Genomic DNA, 18,928 nt, shown 5'->3' on the forward strand with positions numbered 1-18,928 from the left:
ATGAGATTTTGCATACAAGTCTCTTTACAGACATATCTTTTCATGTCTCTTAGATAGATACCTAGGAGTAGAACTGCTGTGCCATATATTAAGTGTATGTTTTTATTAAACTGCCAAACTCATTTTTAAAGTATCCATTCCATTTTGCATTCCTATAGCAATGTATGAGAGTTCCAGGCTCCTCATATCCTTGTCAGCTGTCTGTCTTTTTTTTTTTTTATTGAAAACGCATCTCAATGTGGTTTTAATCTGCATTTCTCTAATATATAATAATGTTAAGCATCTTTACATGTGCTTCTTAGCCATTCGAATATGTTCTTTGAAGAGATACCTATTTAAGTCCCTTGGTCTTCTGTTCTTAATAATTTCAAGTTTTATTTTAGATTCAGGCAGTACATGCACAGGCTCGTTGCCTGGTATATTGTGTGATGCTGAGGTTTGGGGTATGAATGATCCATCCCCCCAGGTACTGATCACAGTACCCAATAGTTCATTTTCAGCCCTGGCCTCCTTCTCTCCCTTCTCCCCCCATAACTTCCCATTGTCTATTGTTGACATCTTTATGTCCGTGAGTACCTAATGTTTAGCTCCCACTTATAAGTGAGAACATGCAATATTTAGCTTTCTGTTCCTGCACTGACTCACTTAGGTTAACGGCTTCCAGCTGCATCCATGTTGCTGCAAAGAACATTAGTTCATTCTTTTTCATAGCTGCATAGTATTCCGTGGAGTATATCTACCACATTTTATTTACCCAATCCACCACGGAGGGGCTCTTAGGCTGACTTCATGTCTCTGCTACTGTGAACAGTATGGTGAGGAACATACAATCCAAGTATCTTTTCGGTAGAATAGACATCTTTTGCTTATTTTTAAGTTGAGTTCTTTGTCTTACTGTTGAGTTATAAGTATTTTTATATATTCTATATGTAAGTGTTTTATTAGCTATGTAATTTTGAAATACTGGCTCTCAGCTTGTGGCTAGCTTTTCATTTTCTTAATGGTGTCTTTAGAAGCCTGAAAGTTCTAAATTTTGAAAAGTGCAATGTATTATTTTCCCTTTGGGAATCATGCTTTTGTATCATTTCTAAGAACTCTTTGCATAACCAAGGATCACAAAGATTTTCTTTTATGTTGTATTCTAGAAGTTTTATAGTTTTAACTTACATTGAAATCTACAATCTATTTCTAATTGTTTTTAATGTATGATATAAGATGGTGTTTAAAATTAATCATTTTACATGTGGATATTCAGTTGTGCCATTATCATTCGTTGAAAACATTATCCTTTACCCATGAAATCACCTTGGCAACCTTGTCAAAATTCAATTAACCATAAATAACATGTTGGGTATTTTTTACCTGAACGTTCAATTCTATTCCATGAGCTACATGTCCAACCTTGCCCCAGTGCCACCCTTTATTTATTCCTGTAGAAATATCTAGTGTTTTTTTTTGTTTGTTTGTTTTGTTTTGTTTTTGAGACAGAGTCTCACTCCCAAGCTGGAGTGCAGGGGCACAATCTCGACCCACTGCAACCTCCACCTCCCGGGTTCAGGTGATACTCGTATCTCAGCCTCCCGAGTAGCTGGGATTACAGGTGCACCACTACGCCCGGCTAATTATTGTACTTTTAGTACTGATGGGATTTCACCATGTTGGCCAGGCTAGTCTTGAACTCCAGACCTCAGGTGATCCACCCGCCTCAACGTCCCAAAGTGTTGGGATTACAGGCATGAGCCACCTCACCCAGTCCAGAAATGTCTAGCGTTTTTAACCCCAAGTCTTGGACATCATCATCTAGAGATCCAGGAATACAAAAAGGAAAGTTCATAACATATATTTTGTATACACAATTCACAAGATCAACATGATCACAATGAATATTGTGGTTTATCACTACTGCCAACTTTGTAATCTATTAACACATACAGACAAATAACAGCACATAATAACAAAAGCCACCTGAGAGCCTATAAATTTGATGAATTTTCTAGATTAAAACTACAAGTGTGGATAATTAACAAGTATTAGTTTATTATTATGCACAGTCCAATTTAGTCTTCACATGTTCACGATTATTTTGGTTTCCTATCTGTAAAAAATTTCCCTGTCCTCTTTGCTAAAACAACTTCCTTTTGTTCAGGTATTGAGAAATGGCGTGACCATAGAAGATGTACCTCTCTGTAGCACTAGCAGCTGAACCACTATTACTCTGGGCCAAAGATCCCCAAGCTTTTTTCTGCAAAAGGACAGAGAAGAAGTATTTTAAGTTTTGCTGGACATAAAGTCTCTGTAACAACTACTGAACTCTACCATTGTCTTGGAAAGCAGCTAAAGGCAATGTGTAAATGAATGGGTGTGACTGTGTTTTAATAAAACTGGATTTATATCAACAGGTAACAACAGCAGGCTTTGACTGTGGGCTTTAGTTTGCCAAACTCTGGTATAGTGTGCTTTCCTAGGGTTGCTGTGACAAATCATCACAGATTAGGAGGCTTAATAGAACAAACATTTGTTCCCCAAATTTCTGGTCTCCAGAAGTCTGAAATCAAGCTTCTGAAGGCTCCAGAGAATTGTTCCTTGCCTCCCTCAGCTTCTGGTGGCTCCTGACATTCCTTGGCTTGTAGCGGCATCACTCCAGTCTCTATCTTCATCTTCACATGGCCTTCCTCTCGGTGTCCTCGCCTCATCCTATAAGAACACTTGTCATTGGAAATGGGGTTTGCTATAAATCCTACATGATTTTATATCAAGATCCTTAACTAATTACATCTGCAGAGTTGCTATTTCTAAATAATGTCTCACATTCTGAGGCTCCAGGTAAACCTACATTTTGTGGGGGGGCCACAATTCAACCACTATTCAACACCTGGTCTAGGCTAATCATGGTAATCCCATTCTTCTTTGTCATGAATTGTTTTGTAGAAAGCATGGGACCCTCTTCTAGCCAGTGAGGCTATAAAGGCTGTTTATGGGGAAATCCAGGGAAAATGTGTTCCTATTTGATAAAAAATAAGCACAGGCACATTTCTTATACTTTCCTGCCTCTGGCGGTTGTCTTATGCTAAGAGTTGATGCAGTTACCTCGTGACCATAAGAACAAAAGCCAGAAGAATTGCTGAGAAGCTCATGCAAAGTCTTCACCTCACTGTGATAGTGAATTAACCAACTCTGCCATTTCCTTACTCTGGACATATAGTGATGAGAGATAATAAACACCTATTGATTAAGTTCTTTAATTTAGGTTTACTTTTAGGTATAGTCAAAATCATTGTGACTTTCTCAGAATAGTTACTCTCAGGTATCTCCAAATAGTACAACCAGAGACTAGAGTGACTGAAAAACTTGTTGATCTTCCCACCAGCAATCAATGACACACCATACAAGTCCATTTTTTTTTTTTAAGATTTCTCGCTTTGACATTGACTCACTGGGCAAAAAAAAGCTATAATCAACCTTTCCAATTTAATTCTGGGATATAATATGGAGACTGGGCAGGAAAAATCTTGGAATACTCAGTGGGAATAGCATCACATCTCTGAGAAAATGGGACGGTCTAAAAAAAAAAATAGGAAAACAAAAGGGGAATTATTTTAAAAAAAAAAAAGAGCAAGCAAGCGAGAGAGAGAGAGAAAGAAATGTTCTGCTAACTCTGAAGACTAGCCTGGGTGGGTCACAATTCTTGTGTACCCTGTGACTTCCACAAGTAAAAGTAAACAGAGAACACAACGTTAAGGAGAAGTGAAGACACCATAGGCAAAGAAAAGAGGTGGTGGTTATATTGGAGCGATAGTCATTGTCCTGGGTAACTCAATGTGATATTGGAAGGTTCCACAGACAGTGGCAAAAAACATTCAGATCAAAAGTCCGGTATGCCAGCCCTCATCACAAAATGAAGTACTGAATAGATAGTGTATATTCTGAAAAGTATGTAACATCAATATGCTGTTCTCTATAATTAATGTATATATAAAGTATATGCATTAAACATACCCTATATGTATATGCAATCTATGTAATCAAAACATATGTTATGTAATATTTTCTCCCCTCTCTCTTATATTGAGTGTTTATTTTATGTCTCTAATGGGGAAAAGGGAGACTAGAACTCAAAATAATTGTAAAATTTCCTCCTGAGAGAAATCCATTTTTAAAAATCTGCTTTCTATTTTGGCAATGAAGGAGCAGCTTCTAATCAATCAATCTTTGCACAGATACTAACTATAAAATCTGGATACACACAACAAAATTAAAGGAGAGAAAAACCACTACCTGAAGGTACTGCAGACAAACAAAAGGAGGGAAATGCTGAGGGAAATTTACACTTAGAAGAAGGAAATGGGATGATGCTGGGTAAGTTTTCAATATTTCATGAACTTTTGCCTGAAGGCAGCCCCAGTGAGCATGAAGTGGAATTACTAAAACTCAATAGATTTCCTGCAGTCTCACTGGCTTGTGGAAACAGAGGGCAGAGTTTGAAGTTACCACGGCAGCTATAAAATGAGGAAAGAGGTGCCAGGAAAAAAGATATCCACAAAGGGAAAGCCCTAAATTCTACATTTAAAAATTGGTTTAGGCCGAGTATGGTGGCTCGCACCTGTAATCCAGTGCTTTGGGAGGCCAAGGGGGGAAGATCACTTGAGGTCAGGAGTTTGATACCAGCCTGGCCAACGTGGTGAAACCCTGTCTCTACTAAAAATATGAAAATTAGCTGGGTGTGGTGGCGAGTGCCTGTAATCTCAGCTATTTGGGAGGCTGAAAGGCAGGAGAATTGCTTTGAACCAGGAGGGTGGAGGTTGCAGTGAGCTGAGACCACGCCATTGCAGCCCAGCCTGGGCAACAAGAGCAAAACTCCAACTAAAAAAAAAAAAAAAAAAAAAAAATTCGGTGTAAATATCTGACTGATCTCTGAATGCTTCCTCTGCAGTGAAGACTACAAGTAAACCAGCTAAGTAAGGCTAAAAGGACTCAACAATGATTTCTACTGCTGCCCACCACAGAGAACACAGAGGTTAGACTTTGATTATTGCCACATTAATTGTCTGCTAAAACCAAAGAACAAAAATAAACCATTCAGAAGAGCATAACAGAATCCAAAGTTTTGTACCAATGTCCAGAATATAATCAAAATTACCAGACTACCAAGAAACAGGAAAATGTGATCCATAATTATGAGAAAAGGTAATCAGTGAAGACCAACCCCAAGACAATCAGATGATGGAATCAGTAGACGAGTATTTTCACAGTAGTTATTATAACTATGCTCAAGAATAGAAAGGGAAATATATGAATAACCAGAAAATCTCAACAGAGAAAGTTTAAAATCTATTAAAATGCACAAACAGTGGTAACATTTTAACAATTCATTTTATATCTTTTAAAGTAGTTCTGCATCTATTTTTTCTTAATTAAAAATATCATGTAAAGTTGGCCACTTCAGTGCTATTCTATTGGAGTTCAGTTGGTTTATAGAGTATGATAGCAGATAGTCTGGTAAAGTGGAGAGAGTATTGCACATCTAGAGAAACAAAAACAGGCCAGGTGCAGTGGCTCACACTTGTAGTTGCAGCACTTCAGGGGGCTGAAGTAGGAGGATTGCTTGAGCCCAGGAGTTCAAGACCAGCCTGGGCAAAATAGTGAGACCCTTATCTCGTATTTTATTTAATTTAAATAAAAGTAAATTAAAAAGACAAAAACAAATCTTAATTCTACTACAAACATCTCTACATGACATTGAGTGAGACATTTAACCACAGTGGACCTTCTTGTGTTCCTCTGTCAAATGTGAGGTTGGATCTAAATCAGCTCCAAAGCTTTTGCTAAAAATCTAGGTGAAATTTGCTTAGCATCCCAAAATTAGTTGGTATAAAAGTTAAGACTAACATATTGGTCCGCTACTCATGACAAAAACCCGAACTAAAAGTAGCCAGGAAATCTTAACCAAATGTATACTATCTTCAGCAACTTCTCTATGGGCTAATGAAACATAGTTTCAGCTCCAGATCCCTGTTTACTTACCCAAAACTTTTTATTGTGCTACATACAAAGGCTTAGAGACACATTGGACTGGATGCTCTGGTTGAAAGTAAACAGAAATATCATTTTCTCCCTCTCTAGATTGAGCAGAATTGCATTTGAAAATCAAAACAATTCATATTACACAAGATTTCAGCAATGTTTGAAGCATCAAAAATAAATTAAATAAAATAAAGCTTCTCCCATGAAGCCTATCAAAAATAAAGTAGGTGGTAACTGAATTGAAAACTTAATCAGAATGAGGTTCTGTTCTAAATAAATATGTGCATTTTAAAAACCCATTTATCTAATGTACTGTAATCATAGAAAAGGGACTTTCAAACTTTTGATCAGATGCTAGAATGTTAAACTCTGACGGAAGAAGGAAAAGCATTTGTAATTTATTGCTTTGCTTTTCTTTTTCATAGAGTATAATTTATTTATTTAATTTTCCTACAAGGATATCTTATTTCTCCTCTGACAAATACCAAAAATGAAGACAAGCTAAACATATAGATTGCATTAAAATTGATGTGTGTTTTAAAATTTCACTGTTTTTAATTTCACTGTGCTGAGCTGTCAGCCCTGGCTACCCTTGGGAAGGAAATCTGTGGGCTGATGCTGAGTGTACCAGTTTCCAAAATACAGCTCAGTCACAACTTCTTACTTTAGTCCAGGGCTCCACTCAGCAACCCTGAATCCTCAAAATGTTTTTCTGATCACTCTATCCTCACATGGTACAAGCTCTGGCACAGAGAAGGGTCTTATATGTCCACAAATAACATGGGGATGTATCTTACATATGGTGAAGAAAGAACAGCAAAATAAATACAAATGTTCGGGGACAGAGCCTACACGTGAACTCAAACACATGGATGGCTAAAGTTATGATATTAATGAGATATTTGAAGGTAGATAAAAGGAAAGGCATTCCCACAGAAATCTGGTGGAAAAAATAGAATTTCTGCCTGCTGTAGTTTCACAGAAGAACCGTAATCTTGGGTTTGGAAGGAATGTTACAGGCCATCTAATCCAACCGCACTCCCAAAACTGGAATCCTGATAGTCGGTGATTCTCCTTAGAATTGTAGGAATTCATACCAGAAGAACCAAATTAAGTCTCATTTGTTTCTAAGGTCATGATAGTTCTGTGGAAATCAAGTTTCATTTTGTTTTGAGCCGAATTGTCTGAGAGTTCTGAAATCTGAGTTCTAAAAATTCATATAAACCTATTGGTTGATACTGTGTCTCAGATCTGAATTACTAAAAATGTAGTGTTAGCCAGATGATAGATCCAGCAATAGGAGGATATTAAAGACCAGTCTGTTACTATTCTTCGCTGCTGCTTGTGAGACTTATTTCTGCCCTGAAGGGGTTCAAAGTCATAGATTAGCAACAACATAAATATAGTTAAACATAGGCATCATCTATAGTTTTTCCCCGGGACAGAAGTGCTTAGAATATTGGAAAATAGGATCAATATTTATTGAGCATTGATTCTGTGCTGTGGAAGGGTGAAGAGTTTTGGAACTAGTTAGCTGGAAGAATAGAAGCCTGCGGTAGAATTCAAGTATTTTCTAATCTGTACAATTTGTCTTCAATAAGATGCTGATCAACCATTATTAATTTAATGCCAGAGAATAGAAGAAAAACAGAGTCTAGAAAGGGGAAAAAAGCAAATTATTAGTATTCTGGTTATAAACGACATGAAAGAGTTTTTGAGGGAAGCTATATCACGATGTCTTGGAGGACTTTAAGAATAAGGTCAAACATTCATACATCTTTACTGGGCTGAGAAAAATGCATCATGATGGAAAAGATGTATCACTTGTCATCATTTCCTTTCTTGATGCTATAAAAAAGAGACAGAGTGGTCCAGAGTTGGATAAAAAGAAAGAATGGCCTTTAAGAGACCCCAGGTTTTCTCATCACTTATTTAGATAGGGAAAACAAGTATCATTCACCATTTTTTCCCCATCTGGATTATTGATTTTCACCCTTGGAAGTTTGTACCACTAACAATATGTTTTTCTATGGCTTAGCTCATACAATCCTAAACCCAAAGCTCATTCATCGAAGCTCCAAGTTCATTGTCTTGCATCCTTCACCAACCTGAAAATGACTCTTCTCCCACAAAGAGTTGAAGAAAGTTAACTACTGATTTTTCATAGATTTAAAACAATGCGGATCTTAAAACATAATGTCTCAAATTGCTACCAGACTACCCTGGACATGCAATTAGTCTTCTTAGAACAGAAAACACCAAAGATGGTTAGTGTTAGTTCTTTTATTCTTTATTTAAACCTAGCCTTCTTTTCAGAGGTTAACTAGTTTTATAAGCTCCATTTTAATTTTATGATTCCTACATATTCTACTTCTGAATTACATACTAGAGGCAGTTTGGGGTTCTTTTACATCTAATAAATATTCTCAGTTAGAAAAATCAAGCCCTACTACCAAAGATTTTAAGTAGTCATGTTCATAGTGCAATTTAAGGGGTGTCACAAACCCCATCTCCTCTCTGTGCAGTCATTTAAAACAATTCTCCTGTTTGTTCCCAGTGCTGCTTATCCTTCTTATTACCCTCAGGAAAAAGTTGGGAATATGCACATAATTAGAAAAAAATCATAATATCAGTGCCTCCCTTTTGCCAGGTACTATGTACAAGTACTGAACAGGAGTAAAGTCAGCAAGATGGAAGGCTAGGAAATGCTACACCCTTGTTTCCCTCATTGAAACAATTAAATAAACTATCTGTAGATGTACTAAAATAACTTTATATGAGCTCCGAAAACTAATCAAAGATCTACAGCCACCACATGAATTCCCACTGAAAAAAAGCCACAGTCAAATGGTGGGAAATGTTCTGGTGTTTTTACTCACCCGACCTCGCCCCTTCCACACTGTGGTATAGCTGGGAGAAAATGTCCTAATTCCTAGTTTCCTCCCTGGAGCCGGGAGGAGAAGAGTACAACATATCTGCAATGTTCTAACTTGTCTGTGGGCTTTCCATAGGACGGTTTGCTGTCCTGTCTGACTTGGAGCTCAGACAGAAAATGAAAACGTTGTTTGTAACTCAGGCTGGTGGAAACCACGGAAGGCAGTGGCAGGTACTGTGGTGTGGAAAATGTTAAGGGGGATGACAGACCCATAGATATCTGGGGCAAACGATTTTTAACAGAGAAATAGGATAGAACGTCTAATTTGCCAAGGAGAAACGGGGGTGAGACTCTTTGGCAAATTAGGACATTTTAAAGCAGCTGTTTTGGTGGGGATAGGGAAGATTTTATTTTTAAATCTCACACAGGCCCAACCAGGAAATATGCCTTAAAAAGACCTCAGAATATCTTAAGCCTCCCTCCAGGCTGAAAGGCCCCCTAATTAGTGAAACTCCTCCATGTCAGCCTGCCAAGATTGGGAAGGTTGATGTGTTTTCAATGCCCAATTTTCAATAACCAATCACAAGACATTTAAAAAAAGGCCCAGTAAAAGGAACAAAATAATTTCCAGAAATCATCCCTGAAGAAAAATAGGTATCAGACTGACTGGGCAAAGACTTCTTAAACATTTGTCTTAAATATGCTCAAAAAGCTAAAGGAAAATGTAGACAAAGAACTAAGGGAAATCAGGAAAAAGATATACGAACAAAATGATATCAACAAAGAGACAAAAATTAAAATAAATAATAGAAATCCTGGCGCATGGCTGTCCCAATCAGACAAAAAAAAAAAAAAATTAAATCACTGAACTTCGAGACAGGTCATTTGAAATCATCAATTCTGAAGAGCAAAAGGAAAAACTATTAAAAAATTAACTTACGATGCATCAAGTGGACAAAATATGTACTATCGGAGTCCCAGGAGGAGAAAAGAGAGAAAAGGGCAGCGAAGTTATTTGAAGAAATAATGGACAAAAGCTTCACAAGTGTGAAGATAAATATGGACATGCAAATACAAGAAGTCTAAGTAGGATTTACCCAAAGAGACCCACCCCAAGACACATTATTATCAACCTGTTGACACAGACAAAGAATCTTGAACAGAGCAAAAAGAAAGTGACGTGTCATGTACAAGTAATCCAGGACAGACTGTAAGTGGATTTCTCAGCAAAAAAACTTACAGGCCAGAGAAAATTAGATGATATATTTAAGGTGCTAAAATTTTTCTTGAAGCATCAATCGAGACTCTAGGTTGGGTGCAGTGGCTTATCACTGTAATTCCAGCACTTTGGGAGGTCAAAGCTGAGGATCATACAAGGCCAGGAGTTCAAGACTAGCCTGAGCAACATAGTGAAACTCCATTTCTGCAAAAAAATTAAAAATTTAAAAATTAACCGAGCATGGTGGTGCATGCCTGTAGTCCCAACTACTTAGGAGGGAGGATCACTTGAGCCTGGGAGGTCAAGGCTGCAGTGAGCCATGATCATGCCACTGCATTCCAGTATGGGCAACAGAGTGAGACCATATATTTATGGCCTCTTTTTATTTTTTTATGTTTTTATATTTTTTAATGTTATATATATATATGGTCTTACTCTGTATTTTAGATATGTATAATTTTATATGGTCTCACTCTGTATTATAATTCTCTATATAGCAAAACTGTTATTCAAAAATAGGAAACATATTATGACATTCACAGATAACTAAAAGCAGACGTAGTTCATTACCAATAGACTTGTTCCAGAAGAAATGCTAATGAATGTCCTTTAAGTTGAAAGAAAGAACACTCAAAACTCTGTCAAAATATAAAGTTCTTAGCAGGTCCGGTGGCTCATGCCTGTAATCCCAGCACTTTGGAAGGCCTAGGCAGGTGGAACATGAGGTCAGGAGTTTGAGACCAGCCTGGCCAACATGGTGAAATCCCGTCTCTACTAAAAACACAAAAAATTAGTTGGGCTTGGTGACACGTACCTGTAATCCCAGCTACTTGGGAAGCTGAGGCAGTAGAATTGCTTGAACCCAGGAGGTGGAGGTTGCAGTGAGCCAAGATTGTGCCATTGCACTCCAGCCTGGGCAACAGAGCAAGACTCCATCTTGAGAAAAAAATATTTATATATACACACTTATATATGTGTGGGTGTACATATGTATATACATATATACATATATGTGTATAAATATGTGTGTGTGTATATATATAAAAAATTCTCCAGTAAACATAAATACATTAACAGAAATTTTGGTCTGTAACTCCACTTTTAATTATTATGTGCTAGTTAAAAGCCAAAAGCAAAAAGAATTATAAGTCTATGTTAATGGGAACATAATGTATAAAGATGTAATTTGTGACCTTGGCAACATAAAGTGTTTGGGGAGGAGGAGCCGTAAAGAAGCAGAGTTTTTGTATGTGACTAAAGTACATTGGCATCAATTTAACAAAGATTGTCATAATTTTAGAGTGTTATATATAATCCCCATAGTAACCACAAAGAAAATATTTATCGAATATACACAAAAGGAAATGAGAAGAAATTCAAAATGTGTTACTATAAAAAAATCAAGTAAACAAAATGGAAAACAGTAATGCAAAAAATGAGGGACACAAAAAGCTCTAAGACATACAGCAAAAAACAACAAAATGTCAAAAAGTGTCCTTATCAGTAGCTACTTTATGTAAGTGGCTTAAACTCCCCAATCAAAAGACATGGATTGACAGAATTGATTGAAAGAAAGAATCCAAGCATATGCTATACATAAGAGATTCTCCAAGCATATGCTATACATAAAAGACTCACATTAGATTTAATATCATCCATAAGTTGAAAGTGAAAAGATGGGAAAAGGTATTCTATGCAAATAGTAACCAAAACAAAAGAGACCAGCACAAAAATGACCAACTAATAACAGACAAAATAATCTGTTTAACAGACAAAATAATCTGTTAAATAATTTGTATAACAGTTAAAAACTGTTATAAGAGACAAATAATGATGATGTAATGATAAAAGGGTTAATTTGCCAACAACTATAAGCATATATGCATCAAACATCAGAGCTCCAAACTATAAGATGTAAACATGAAAGAATTGGAGGGAGAAATAGAGAACTCTAAAATAGCAGGAAACTTTAATGTTTCACTTTCAGTAATGGATAGAACGACCAGACAGAAGATCAAATATGAATACAGAGAAATTGAGCAGCATTAGAACCAACTGGACCTGACACACATATGCACAACACTTCACCCGGCAACAACAGAATATACATGTTCTCCACAACATTATAACCAACTGGACCTGACACACATACGCACAACACCTCACCCGGCAACAACAGAATATACATGTTCTCCACAACATTATAACCAATTGGACCTGACACACATATGCACAACACTTCACCCGGCAACAACAGAATATACATGTTCTCCAGTGCACTTGGAGCACTCTTCATGATAACTCGTGTTAGGCAACAGAAAAAGTCTTAATAAATTGAAAAAGAATTGACATAATACAAATTGTCTGTTCTGATCACCGTGGAATGATGAGAAATTAACAGCAGAAGGAAAACTGGAAAATACACAAATAGATTAAAGTTCATCAACATACCTTTAAACAACCAAAAAAGAAACCACAAGGAAAACTATAAAATATCTTGAGAAAACAAAATAAAACATGACATGCCTGACATACCAAAACTTACGAGATGCAGCAAAAGCAGAGCTAAGAGGAAAATTTATGGCTGTAAAAGCTTGCATTTATTAAGACAAAAGGTCTCAAATCAATAACCTATCTTTATACCTTTGGAAACTAAGGAGAAAAGAGTAACTCCAAAACTAGCAGAAGGGAGGAATTAATAAAGATTAAAGACAAATAAAAATATTTAAAAGATAATAGAGAAAATCAGTAAAATAAAGAGTTGGTTTTCAAAAACATTAGCAACATTGACAAACTTTTAGCTAGGTTGACTAAAAAAAGGAGCAAGAAGACAAAAAATCAGCATGGAATATTATTGTCAATTTGACAGAAATAAAAAAGATTATAAGAAGTACTATAAACAATTGTACACTAAGAAACTGGATTACCAAATGAAATGAACAAATTTCTTGAAAGACACACTTTATCAGGACTGAATCATGAAGAAATAAAAAATTTGAAGAGACCTATAACTAATAAGGACATTGAAGTGATAATCAAAAAACTCACAACAAATAAAAAGCTAGGAACAGATGCTTTCACTGGTAAATTATATCAAACACTTAAAGAATTAACACCTTAAACTCTTCCAAAAAAAATTGAAGAGGAAGGAATGCTTCCTAACTCTGTCTATGAAGCCAGTATTATCCTGCATCAAAGTTAGACAAAGATACTAGAAGAAAAGAAAACTAGTGATCAATATCACTTATGAATACTGATGCAAAAATTCTCCAGAAAATACTAGCAAATAGGATTCAACAGCATATTAAAAAGGTTATACACTGTGACAAAAGAGATTTATTCCTTAAATGTAAAGGTGGTTTTATACATTGATAAGAAAGTCAGTCAATCTAATAAATCACAATTCATGGAATTAAGGAGGGAAAAATTCATGATCATTTCATTTGAGTCAGAAAGAGCATTTGACAAAATTTAGCATTATTTTATGATAAAAACACTCAACAAACTAGAAAAAAAATCTAACTCAGTAAGAGCCATCTATGAGAAACCCACGGCTAAAATTATACGTAATGGTGAAAAACTGAACTTCTTTTTTTAAGCTCAATAACACGACGAGAATTCCTGCCTTCACCACTTGTGTTTAAAATAGTACTAGAAGTACAAGCCAGAGCAATTTGAAAAGAAAAAGAAATAAAAGTCACTGAAATTCTAATGGAAGGAGTAAAATTATCTTTGGTTGTAGATGACACCATCTTATATGTAAAAAACTCTAAATATCACACATATGCACCCACACACAAAACACTGTTAGAATTAATAAATCAATTCAGCAAAGTCACAACATATAAAATCAACATACAAAAATTAGTGGTTGCTCTTCTATATACTAATAGTGAACAATTCAAAAAGGAAATTAAAAAACAATTCCACTTGCAATAGCATCAAAAATATAAAATACTTAAGAATAAACTTAACTATTAAAGGTAATAGAGAAAATCAGTAAAATCAAGAATAAAATTAGTGAAACCAAGGAAGCAAAAAACTTGTACAGTGAAAACTCCAAAATCTTCCTGAAAAATCTTAAGAAAATAGAAATAAATGGAAAGAAAATCCATGTTCATGGATTGAAAGCTTTAAAGTTGTTAAGATGTCAACACTACCCAGGGCAATCTAAAGATTCAGCACAATCTCTACCATACCCCAGTGATATTTTTGTAAGAATCGAAAAATTTATTCTAAAAGTCATACGAAAACTCAAGAAACCCCAAGAGTCAATACAATCATGATAAAGAAAAACAAAGGTGTAGGTCTCACACTTCCTGATATCAAAACTTACTATAAAGCTTTGGTAGCCTAAACCATGGAACAGGCATAATGACAGACTTACAAACCAACAGAATAGAACAAAGAGCCAAGATATAAACCGTAAAATATATTGTCAAATAATTTTAAACAAGGTGCCAAGATCATTTAATGAAGAAAATATAGTCTTTTCAATAAAAAGTTTGAGAAAACTAGATATTCATCTGCAAAATATGAAATTCAACCCTTACTTTATGCCACATACAAAAATGAACTCTCCCAGATTCAGTAATGGCTGCAAACAAATAAAATAAGTCAAAAATTATTAAAAGATAATCAACACAGTATGGATCAAAGACCTAAATGTAAAAGTTAAAACTATAAAATCTTAGAGGAAAACATGAAGAAAATTTTCATGACATTGGATTTGGCAATAATTTATTGGGTATGAAACACAGACAACAAAAACAGTAGATAAATTGGACTTCATCAAAATTAAAAACATTCGTACATCAAAGACCCGTATCATCAGAGCGAAACTGCAATCTATGGAGTAAAAAAAACAAAAACTGCGTATTATATATCTGATAATGGATAATATTCAGAATATATAAAGAACTACTACATCTCTACAATAAAAGCCAAAAATCCAATTTAAAATGTGCAAAGGACTTTAATAGATATTTTCCAAAGATGTACAAATGGCAATAAGTACGTGAAAAGATGCTCAACATGCTAATTATTGGAGAAATGCAAATCAAAACCACAATGGGATATCTCTTCAGGCCCTTTGATATGGATATTATTAAAATATCAGAGAATAAATAACAAGTGGAGAGGAGAATGTAGAAAAATTGCAATCCTTGTAGCATTGCTGGTAAAAATGTAAAATGGTGCATCCACTGTGGAAAACACTATGGTGATTCCTCAAAAAATTAAACATAAAATTGACATGTGGTCCAGGAATTTCACTTCTGTGTATATATCTGAAAGAACTAAGAGCAAGAAAATGAACAAACATTTATGTGGCCATGTGTAGAATAGCGTTCATTACAATAGCCAAATGGTAGAAGCAACCCATGTCCATTGAAGAATAAATGGATAAACAAAATGTGGTATGTACACACAGCCAGATATCATCCATCCTTAAAAAGGAAGAAAATTACGACACACCTGGATAAAACGTTAAGGCACTATCTAAGTAAAATAAGCCAGCCACAAAAGGACAAGCACTGTATGATTTCATGACATCAGGCTCAAAATAAAATAAAATAAAATAAAAATAAAAAAATAAAACCACCTAGGTTTGGAATATACAGTTAAAAAAACAAAAACCAAAAAAACAGAAAATAAATGAAGAGGTAAAAAGTGGAAGGAGAGCCACCAGGGAATGGTCAGAGAGGGAATTGGGAAATTATTGTTTAATGGGTAGAGAGTTTCAGTTTGGGAAGATAATAAAAGTTTTGGAGATGGATTATTGCGATGGTTGCACCATGATTTGTACTTGATGCCACTGAAGTGTACACTTAAAAATGCTTAAAATGGTAAATTTTGTTATTTACATTTTACCACAATTAAAATGGTTATTTTAAAAGACAATAACAACATTATCTTAAGGGCTTTTGATACACACTGCCCTCCTGAAAGGATTTCCTATTTATACTCCTACCAGCAGTGTAAGCGCTCCATCTCACAACACCAAATATTAATATTAAAATACCTTTTAATTAACTAAATTTTAAAAGAAAGCCTTATAGATGCTGCCTCTGGAGTGGAAGACAAGGTCTATGCCGTGTTCCAGCTCTCTCAATAAGCATGTTCATTCAATTCAGCTATACCGACACCTGCAATGTGCCCAACTGAGGACCTACTCCAAATTTAGCTGACGGAGTCATTGGGCCAAGAAGTAGTTTAGACCTTGGCTCTCCAAAAAAAGTTTAAAAAAATTAAATGATCAAATACAGTGCCGACTATTAAAATTAAGCAAATTACATGAAAAGATCCAAGAGGACTCAAAACATTGAAGTGACTCTTCAACAAAGCGGGGTGATGGTTGGCAACTGACCTGGGCCACATCTTCATCAACATCTCCACATTCAACGCATCTTTGTGTTCTATTAATTCTTTTTCCCCAGAGCTCATATCTATCTACTGGTCCCATTTATGCTTTCAACATCTTGGTGCAGAGTTCCATATTTATATGTCGGGAATATAGATCACCTTCTCTTTTTTTTTTTTGAGACGGAGTCTCGCTCTGTCGCCCAGGCTGGAGTGCAGTGGCCGGATCTCAGCTCACTGCAAGCTCCGCCTCCCGGGTTCACACCATTCTCCTGCCTCAGCCTCCCGAGTAGCTGGGACTACAGGCGCCCACCACCTCGCCTGGCTAGTTTTTTGTATTTTTTTTAGTAGAGACGGGGTTTCACCGTGTTAGCCAGGATGGTCTCGATCTCCTGACCTCGTGATCCGCCCATCTCAGCCTCCCAAAGTGCTGGGATTACAGGCTTGAGCCACCGCGCCCGGCCTATAGATCACCTTCTAAGAGGAACTCCAACTCCAATCCATCCTTCACATAAGCTGTCACTTCATTTTCCTCAGTCATCAACTTAATTATGTCCTCCACATTCTTTAACACCTGAAAATGTTCTCTATTATTCATAAAGCAAGACTCCAACATTTAAAGTATTCAAATGCAACCACCCAAAGCCCTTGCCATTTTGTAATCATTGTCTTCCAGTCAGTCCACATCCACTCGCTTATTCATTTATTCTTTCTTTTCACCGCTACTCATCAGGTAATGTTTTTGTCCCTAGGATACAATGGCAAGCAAAATAAAGCTTTCAGTCAAACAAGAAAAAATAGGCAAGAAATAGTGAATTGTAAGAAGATATGATGGATGTGAGAAGAGAAATGTGGGGTGCTCTGGGGCCACATGGCAGGAGACCCTCACTGGATGTGGAAGGCTTTCTGGAATGCTTCCCTTCAGCTGAAACCTTAAGTATGAGAAAGGGTCAGAATCTTTGGAAATGGAGGAGGAACACCTCAAGGCATTAATGTCCAGAATGGCATCATGTGGGAAGAAAGGTCCAAGGCAAGAAAGAGTAAGCATGAGGTGTATGAGAAACTGAGATAACGGCTGTGTGGCTGAGATGGACGCAAGTGGAGGACAGACCCCAGGAACACAGAGGAGGGGGACATCTGTTAGCACGCTTTCAGAAACCTAAGTGAGAGGTTACAGTGACGTAACCTAAGATGGTGGTATGAGAGTGGAGGCTGCTGGTTCTGAGAGATATTCAGGATCTGTCATTTGATTGAATGATGGAAATGAGGTAGAGGGTAAGGCAGGCCTTGATATCAAGGCCCTTGGCCTCAGGTGTCGCAGCTCTGAGCAGTGGCTGCAGTTTGACAGTGACATGAGGGTGAGGGGCTAGACTCAGTAAAGACTGGGACACTAGGATGAGCATGGTGTGTGTGTTCATTACCTGTCGCTGCTGTGCCAATCCCCACAAACCTGGTGGTTTCAAACAAGACAGGCTAAGTAATGGGTACAGAAAACAAGCTATTTCGATTGGAGGAAGGCAAAGTCATTGTGGTTATGGTGATCTCTTCTGGAAGAAGTAGAACCTGAACCGTGACCTGAGCAAATGGGTAGGATTCTTAAGGAGATGGCCAGTGGAAGCACAGGTTTGGGAGGCCAAGAAACCAGTTTTGCTGAAGCAAAAGGCCATTCTACAGAACGGTAGAAAATAAACCCAACAAGACAGTTTGGGATTAAACTATGGGAACATTTGCTACCAAGCCAAAAAGTTTTAAACTCACCTGTGTAGTCAAATACCAGCCACATCTTTTTTCTCAATTTAGAGAATGTACAAAAAATACATTTCTTCATATTAATGCAAATTTAGATAAATTTCAATGATAATATACTAATACTTAGGATTTAGTAACTTGAGTGACAAGAAGGTGGGAGTGAAGAGGAAGAAAGAAGAAGACAGTGTCCCTATCTAATGTCTAACAGACAATACAGGCGGCATCAAGGCTCCCAAAGGAACGTCTCATCTCATGTAACCAGTGGAAGAAAATGGAAACCCACTGCTTTAAAGCCTTCCGGCATATCCTCGGGTAGAGTTCTGTTTTGTTTTTTTAAACAGACATTTATATTTAGTTTGGTGTTCCAAAAAAGTTAACTACTGTTATTTTTTCTTCCCCAAAAAAGTTCGTTTAAGAAAGCTGTTGCTTTTTGCATCTGTTATGCAGTTGAACATCTGTGAACCATGAATTAACCCACTGCTCTCCTGAGGAAGTTTGAGAACATTGGGAACATTCAAGGGGCATTCCCAGTGCACCCCTAAGACAGTGGCTTCCTACAAGCGCATTGCCAGGCCCAGTGCTGGGCAAAATGCACAGAAATCCTCTGCCCTTAGAGAGCTGATAGTTTTCATCCCTGCTCTTCTCTTTCAAGTGCAAAATACAATAGGATTCATGATATGAATGGAAGTTGTCTTGGGGTTCCT

General features: G+C 36.6%; 1 protein-coding gene across 2 annotated transcripts in view; it reads right to left on the minus strand.

The window, feature by feature from the left end:
* Positions 1 to 18,928, minus strand: part of OPCML (opioid binding protein/cell adhesion molecule like) — a 1,180,847-nt gene that overhangs the window by 1,089,277 nt on the left and 72,642 nt on the right. The gene's annotated exons all lie outside the window — the stretch shown is intronic.

The sequence above is a fragment of the Rhinopithecus bieti genome, unplaced genomic scaffold, assembly GCF_001698545.2.
Source record: "Rhinopithecus bieti isolate Rb0 unplaced genomic scaffold, ASM169854v2 scaffold_6481, whole genome shotgun sequence".
Classification (NCBI taxonomy): domain Eukaryota; kingdom Metazoa; phylum Chordata; class Mammalia; order Primates; family Cercopithecidae; genus Rhinopithecus; species Rhinopithecus bieti.